Source organism: Suricata suricatta, chromosome 2 (assembly GCF_006229205.1).
Source record: "Suricata suricatta isolate VVHF042 chromosome 2, meerkat_22Aug2017_6uvM2_HiC, whole genome shotgun sequence".
NCBI classification, from domain to species: Eukaryota; Metazoa; Chordata; class Mammalia; order Carnivora; family Herpestidae; genus Suricata; species Suricata suricatta.
The window spans coordinates 10,852,843-10,861,495 of NC_043701.1; the positions used below are offsets into that span (position 1 = coordinate 10,852,843).

General features: G+C 40.5%; 1 pseudogene; it reads right to left on the reverse strand.

Moving 5' to 3' along the window:
• Positions 1 to 5: 5 nt before the first annotated feature.
• Positions 6 to 506, reverse strand: LOC115304752 (annotated as a pseudogene).
• Positions 507 to 8,653: the final 8,147 nt, after the last annotated feature.

Below are 8,653 nucleotides of genomic sequence, written 5' to 3' on the forward strand. Positions count from 1 at the left end.
ACTCTTCACCTTTTCTCACTAAATTTTCCCAACAGTCTTCTCAGGGCGCTCATTACCTCCTTGTTCCTCAGGCTGTAGATTAAGGGATTCAGCATTGGGGTCACCACAGCATAGAACAGGGCGACCATCTTCTCTTGCTCTGCTGAGGAGCCAGCAGTGGGTCTCAAATATGTGAAGATGACCGTTCCAAAGCACATGGAAACCACAGTGAGGTGGGAAGCACAGGTCTCAAATGCTTTGCAGTGTCCTTGGGCAGAGTGGATATGCAGAATGGCAGCAACTATACGAGCATAGGAGAACACAACCAGGAAACAGGGAAGCATGATCACCAGAAATCCTGAGATGGCCACCATGACCTTGTTGAAGGAGATGTCCACACAGGTCAGTCTCAGCACAGCCAACATCTCACAGGCAAAGTGATTAATAACATTTCGGCACAAAGGTAGCTGGAAGATGATAATCGTCTGCATTTATGAATTCATGAAGCCAGCCCCCAAGCAGCCAGAACACAGTCATGTTCTTGTTTTAAATGTCTTGCAAAGTAATGACCTCTTGAATGGGAGTCTTGTCTTTCTAGACCTGGGCAAACAAAAACATTTTTACAAGAACCCAACAATTGTTGTTAGTAAATGTGATTCTATTTTATATATACATATATATATATTTATATATATATATATAATTTATTGTTAAGTTGGCTAACATACAGTGTGCTCTTGGTTTAGGGGGCAGATTCCTTTGATCCACTGCTTGTGTACAAGACAAAGTACTCATCTCAACAAGTGCTGTCCTCAATACTCATCACTCGTGTTCCCCCCTCCCCTGAACTCCCCTTGATCCTCAGTTTGTTCTCTGTATTTAAGAGTCTCTTACAGTTTGCCTCCCTCTCTGTTTATAATAATTTTTCTCCCTTCCCTTCCCCCATGGTCTTCTGTTAAGTTTCTCAAGTTCCACATATGAATGAAAACATATGATAGCTTTCCCTGACTTATTTCACTTACCATAATACCCTCCAGTTCCATCCATACTGCTGCAAATGGCAGGATTTCATGCTTTCTCATTGCCAAGTAGTATTCCATTGTACACACAAACCATATCTTTATACATTCATCAGTTGATGGACATTTAGGCACTTTCCATAATCGGGCTATTGCTGAAAGGGCTCCTATAAACATTGGGGTACATGTGCCCCTATGCATCAGGACTCCTGTCCTTTGGATAAATTCCTAGTAGTGCTACTGCTGGGTCATAGGGTCGTTCTTTTTTTTTTTTGAGAAACCTCCACACTGTTTTCCAGAGTGGCTGCACCAGTTTACATTCCCACCAACAGTGCAAGAGGGTTCCTGTTCTTCAGCACCCTTGCCAACATCTGTTGTTTCCTGAGATGTTAATTTTAGCCACTCTGAGACCAGTGTGAAGTGGTGTCTCAGAGTGGTTGTGATTTGTATTTCCCTGATGATGAGTGACACTGAGCATCTTTTCATGTGTCTGTTAGCCATGTGGAGGTCTTCCTTGGGAAAGTGTCTATTCATGTCTTCTGCCCATTACTTGACATGTCATTGGCAAATATTTTTTCCCATTCTTCAGTTGCCTTTTAATTTTGTTCTTTGTTTCCTTTGTAGTACAGAAGCTTTTTATCTTGATGTGCTCCCAATCATTCATTTTTGCTTTAATTCCCTTGTCTTTGGAGATGTGTCAAGCAAGAAATTCCTGGGGCTGAGGTCAAAGAGGTTGTTGCCTGTTCTCTTCTCTAGAGTTTTGATGGTTTCCTACTTCACATTTAGGTCTTTCATCCATTTTGAGTTTTTTTGTGTGTAATGTGTAAGCAAGTGGTCTAGTTTCATTCTCCTGAATGTTGCTGGCCACTTCTCCCAGCACCATTTGCTATAAAAAGACTTTTTTCCACTGGATTTTCTTTCCTACTTTGTCAAAGATTAGTTGGCCATACATTTGTGGGTCCAGTTCTGGGATCTCTATTTTGTACCATTGGTCTAATCTCTGCTTTTGTGCCAATACCATACTGTCTTGATGATTACAGTAGTGAGCAATAATTTTTGAAGTTTCCACGGATGACCTGTCTCCACAAATGACCCTGGGCAAGTTAGCACAGTGGAGAGTAGGGAGTTATTCTTGAAAGCCACACCTAAAAGCCAACCAGTTTGAATAGCATTAACTAAACTATAAATTGGAGTCACTATGAATGACATTAAAATGTATCCCACTAAATGCAAACTAAATATCCTATACTGATTTGATTAGTGCCTGCCCCCACCATCAACTACATGTCTGGAACCTTGGAATGGGTCCTTATTTGGAAATAGGATCTTTGCAGAGGTAATTGTTAAAAATCTAGAGATGAGGGGCACCTGGGTGGCTCAGTCAATTAAACATCCAAATTCAGCTCAGGTCATGATATATGGTTTGTGGGTTCAAGCCCTGCATCAGGCTCTGTGCTTGCAGCTCAACTGAGAGGCCAGGACATTAAATGACTCGCATAGATGTTAACATGTTCACATGCATGAGGGAATTAGTGGCAAACCAGTGCAAAATAAGGAGACTAAGTGATAAGTGAAGGAGGAAAAGATGGAGTGATGGGGTTATAGTCTGAGTGCATGTGCTTCAGAGGGGCTTGTGTCATTTAGGTAAAAGTAAAGAACACAGGTCTGGAAGTGGAAGAGGATTAAGAGAGACACTCTTCACCCTTCTACCCAATATTAGAAAAAAATGGAGTCTGTATTTGAGATAGCCAAGGAGGATCAGAGTTCTCAGGGAACAGTCAGGTTGAAGTTTGAGCAAGAAAAAGAAAAACCCATTCACAAAAGACATTCGGAATATAGAGTATTTTGCTAATAATGGAACACAAGTCTCGGGGAGCAATGGGGAAGATGTGGTATCAGAAGAGGTCAGTATTCTGGTGAGACATGTAGGTCAGGTCGGGATAAATGCCCAGGTGACGGATGTCCTGTGAAGCATGGATTTCCTGCAGGGCCTCAGATGACCAGAGAGGGGAGGCACGAAGGATGTGCTTGGGTCTGCCTCTCAGGGAAAGTGGTTAATCAGAATTAATTAAAGTCTCTTTCTCGACACTGGGCTCTTCCCAGTCCTCACTCTCCTTGGGGGCAGCACCTTCATTCTGTACTCACCACCCTGGTCTTTACTTCTTCACTCTCAACACATAGAAATTACAGCTTTTGAAAATTTTACACATAGAAGGTTCTGGCTTGTTGACTGTTCTATCACAACTTCACCTTCATGCCCCTGGTTTTATTTTTAAGCCATTTTTTTTGTTGCCTGAAGGTGCTTCATGGTTTTTGTTGTCATTGTAATTGTTATAGTATTTTTTAATGTTTATTTATTTATTTTTAAGAGAGAGAGAGCAAGAATGTGCACGTGCAAGTTGGGGAGGGACAGAGACAGGGAGAGAGAGAGAATCCCAAACATACTCCTTGCTGCCAGCCCAGAGCCTGATGCGGGGCTGGATCTCACAAACCATGAGATCATGAGCTGAAACAAATCAAGAGTCAGACGCTTAACCGACTGACCCACCAGGGCCCCCATGTTATAGTCTTAATGCAGGGGTAATGGGTAATAATTTTGAATTCTTGCATACATAAATCTGTATTTCTGTCACTATTTAAAAATGAATGATGTCAAGAGAATTAGACAACAAGCCACAAGCTGAGAGAAAATTGCTGCAAAAGACACATCTGATGAAGAACTGTTACCCAAAATGTACAAGGAGTGCTTAAAAATCAAGTTAGAAACCAGCAACTCAATTAAAAAATGGGCCAAAGACCCTCACAGACACCTCACTAAAGAAAATACGCAAGTGGAAAATAAGCTTCTGAAGAGATTCTTTGCAACAGATGTCATCAGGGATATGCAAATTTAAACAACAATGAGATTCCACTATACCATATCTGGCCCAAATCCAGAATATGGACACCACCAAATGTGGGTGTGGATGTGGAGAAACAGAAATCCTCATTCACTGCGGGTGCGAATGCAACATGGTGCAGCCACTTTGGAAGACAGTTGGGAGACTTCTTACAAAGGTAAATATTCTTTTTTAAATTTTTTATTTTTAGTGTTTATTTATTTTTGAGAGACAAAGAGAGGCAGAGTGCAAGTGGGAAAGGGGCAGAGAGAAGAAGACACAGAATTTGAAGCAGGCTCCAGGCTCTGAGCTGTTAGCACAGAACTGGACACAGGGCTTGAACCCACAAACTGCGAGACAACTGACTAAGCCACCCAGGTGCCCCCAAATGTAAATATTCTTACCATAAAATCTACCAGTTAGTTATACTTCTTGGTATTTACCCAAAGGAGTCAAAAACTTATGTCCACACAAAACCCTGCATACAAATGTTTATAGCAGCTTTATTCATAATTGCCAAAATATGAAAACAACAAAAATATTCTTTAGTAGGTGAATAGATAAATTGGTACATGCAATTATTCAGTTTCAAATTATTGTTTGGAATGTCTGGAATATTATTCACTTCCAAAAGGAAGTGAAAAGTGAGGAAAAAACATAACTATATTATTACTAAGTGAAAGAAGTCAATCTGAAAAAGCTACATACTCTACGATTCCAAATACAGTAAAGCTGTGGCTTGCATGCATAATTTGTTCTGGAAATATCTTAAAACCCAAAGAGCTTCTATATCAAAGTGAATTTCAAGAACCATTGGCTCAGTTGTGATCATGTGACATTCTGTGTCACGAACTACTCATATTACAAGACAATGTTCTGCTTATCAAGTTAAAATTTATCAGAAATGTTTGCTCGTCTAGCTGAACACTCACAGAACAAGTTACTGGCAATCCAAGGTTTTACTGTGTATGATATTTTAGAAAAGACAAAACTATGGAGACAGTTCAAAAAACCACTGGTTGTCAGGGATTGAGGGAAGAGAGGGATGAAAAGATGGGAGCACAGAGGATTCCTAAATCAGTGAAACTACTCTGTGTAATACTGAAATAGTGGACACATGCCATCCTAAATTTGCGCAAACCCATATAATGTGCAACACCAAGAGTGGACTCTCATGGAAACTATGGATTTGGGATACGGATATGTCAATACAGGTTGTTAACAAATGCATATCAAATGTGCCATTCTGGTGCATTGTGTTGATACTGAAACAGGTTATGTATGTGAGGGTACAGGGAAGGTGCGGGGAATCTGCCTTCTGCTCAAAGTTATTGTGAACCTAAAACTGCTCTAAATAATAAAGCCTATTTAAAAAATAGTGAATAACGCCTCAATCAAGTACAGAATTTTTCTTGACTAACATTGACTCTCAAGATTCTACAAATAGATAATACTCCATCATCTTCTGTCATCTAACATTACAAAGACTAATTCCAGCCAACCGGACTTCTAATCTGGCCTCCAGGATTCCCAACTCTTGGTGGCAATGCCCTATAGAGGCCTCTCCCCTTGACTGTGAGTATGATGCTATTTCACTCATGTGATAATGTTTCACTATATAGAAAAGAGGATTTTGAAAGTGCCCCTACTCAGTTGAATTTTATCTACTCAGAACAAAGATTATTCTGCGTGAGTCTGACCTAATCAGATGCACCTTTTTAAGGGGTCCCGGTTTTCCTGGGAGTCAGGGATTCAAAACACTAGAGATTCTTCTGTAGCTCCTTTAGGAAGCAAACTGCCATGCTGTGACAGAAGCTTATTATAAGGGGTCACCAGCTAATTACAATCAAGATAACGGGACCCTCAGTCAGCTGCAAGAAAACGAATTCTTCCAACAACAAGTGAGCTTGGAAAAGGACCTTGAATCTCAGACGAAATCATAGCTCCAGCCGATGTCTTGACCTGAGCTGAGTGAGGCCTGAACAGACATTGCATTTCGTTCACACTGTGCCTGGACTTCCGACCAACAGAAACTGTGAGATGATAAATGTGTGTGGTTTTCATCTGCTAAATTTTTGGTGATTTGTTACACAGTAATAGAAAATACACTAGCTTGGGGCCCCTGGGTGGCTCAGTCGATTGAGTGTGACTTTCAGCTCAGGTCATGATCTCACAGTCTGTGGGTTTGAGCCCCACATCCGGCTCTGTGCTGACAGCTCAGAGCCTGGAGCCTGCTTCAGATTCTGTCTTTCCCTCTCTCTCTGCCCCTCTCCTGCTTGCTCTCAGGCTCTCTCTCAAAATAAAGACATTAAAATTTTTTTAAATTAAAAGGAAAAAATAAAATATGATAGCTTAACAGTTTCTAAGTGATAACAGTTAATGATGGGAAAACTAAGCAAGGTATGACTTAAAGTGCTAAACACACAGCAAAGATTTTGAGTAGTTAGTGATCTTTTAAGTAAAAGACCTAGAGAATAAAAAAGGTCTACCATTAGAGAAAATGACCTGATATTAATGCACAGATAAAAGAGGTGAGACAAAATGTTAAGCTAATCTTTTCATCAAATGAAAAGACCTTTGTATAATAAATGAGGAAAAAAAGCAGCAAAAGAAAATGATTCCTTTCTATGATGCATAAAAGAAAAAACTAACTTTTTAAAATTAATTTCATTCATCCAGATCTTGAATTTTATGCCAAGGTTCTAGAAAACTAGTATATGCTGTTTCATAGCCCCTTATCATAACCTATAGAGTATATTTAAAATTTTCCAAATTATCAGGAGGATAGGTTTGAAAACACAGGTATATTAGCATGGCAGGTTCTAGGATTAACACACAAAAGCACTGTTTGTGAGCATGTAGTAGCCTGTCATTAGCACTCACTAGTAACAAACTGAAGTTCATTAAGAACAAATAATGTCATGCTACCTTTGCTTTCTATATTGATAGTTTGGTAGGTGGATATAAAAAGGTGTTGTTTTTGTTTTGTTTTGCTTTTTTACAATGCAGTATATAGGTAGTTTTGGTTAACCCAGAGCTGATAGGCTGATAGAACAGAGTGTGGGGTCAGCATTTGTTCTGGCCGTAACTGTGTCCCACCAGAATTCATATGTTACAATCCTCACCCGTAGTACCTCTGAATCTGACTCTATTTAGAGATAAAGCCTTTAAAAATGTAACTAAGTCAGGCCCTAACACACCATGACTGGTGTCCTTATAAAAAGAGAAGATCTGACTTCAGCTCAGGTCATGGTCTCCCCCATGTCAGGCTCTGTGCTGACAGCTTGGAACCTGAGTCTGCTTCAGGAACTGGGTCTTCCTCTCTCTCTGCCCCTCCTTCCCTCACGCTCTGTCTCCCTCTCCTTCAAAGATAAATATTTTTTTTAAAAAAGAGAGAAGATTAGGACACAGACATGCACAGGCAGAGGAAAAACCATGTGAGGGCACAATAAGAAGACAGGCATCTGCAAGCCAAAGAGAGAGGCCGCCAAGGAAACAACGCTGTCAATGCCTTGATCTTGGACCTCCATCCTCCAAAACTACAGCAAAATAGATTTCTGTTGTTTCAGCCACTCAGTCTGTGGCACTTTGTTAGGGCAGTCCTAGCAAACTAACATAGCACCTGGTGCTTACTAGATGTCTTCAGAGAAGCCTGGACAGACCAGTCTGTGAGCATCAAAGAATGTCGGAGGCATGTTGCTACCATGGAATGTTCTGTGCCACAGAAACAGACACCCAGACTTAGCCTTTGATTTTCCCTTGGAAAACAACCTCACTGTAGTTGACTTACTCTGTGCTAATGTCACCTTTAGTCATTCCAGGCGATGGTGGACCACTTGTTAGACTTTTCCCTCCCACCTTTCCCCTCTCCCTTAACCACCCTCAATAAATGTATGGAGCTCTAGCATAAATGATGGAACTCTATTCACTGGGGATCTCACAGCTGAGCTTTGAAGAACACGCTTTGAGAAACTGAAGATACTTGATACTAAAAGATGAGTCTAGAGGCATAGACATTGGTTGTGATATGGGTGTTGTTTTTGACTTCACCTGATGCCCATCTTTGCAGGGGTTCTAGAGGCCCTAGGATGGAGTGCAATCTACAGACGGTCAGGTTACATATTAATGTGTCTGGGGATGCTCATGATATGAGTATGTGAAGTATAAGAATAGACCCCACTTTTAGATAAAAATCAGATGGAGCTCAGAGAATCAAGTATTATGTGTAGGGGCACCTGGGTGGCTCAGTTAGTTGAGCATCCAACTTCAGCTCAGGTCATGATCTCACAGTTTTTGAGTTCGATCCCCACATCAAACTCACTTCTGTCAGTGCAGAGCTCACTTCGGATTCTCTGTCCCCTTTTCTCTCTGTCCCTCCTCTGCACTCTATCTCTCCCCTTCTCTCAAAAATAAACAAACATTTAAAAAAAAAGAATTGTTATTGGGTGGTTCAATCAGTTAAGTGTCCTATTTTAGCTCAGGTCATGATCTCATGGTTCATGAGTTTGAGCCCCATGTCAGACTCTGCTGACGGCTCTGAGTCTGGAACCTGCTTCGGGTTCTGAGTATCCCTCTCTGTCCCTCCCTCTTTCTCTCACTCAAAAAATAAACATAAAAAAAATTTTTAACATGTAATATTAGGATACTTCTATTTAGCAGGCAAGGGCCAGAATATAACAGTTAAAAAGGTATTTGACAAAGTCTTATTATATCCTTCTAGATAAAATGATCAAAATATGCTTCAAGAATCTATTTTAAAGCAGATTTAAAAGCATA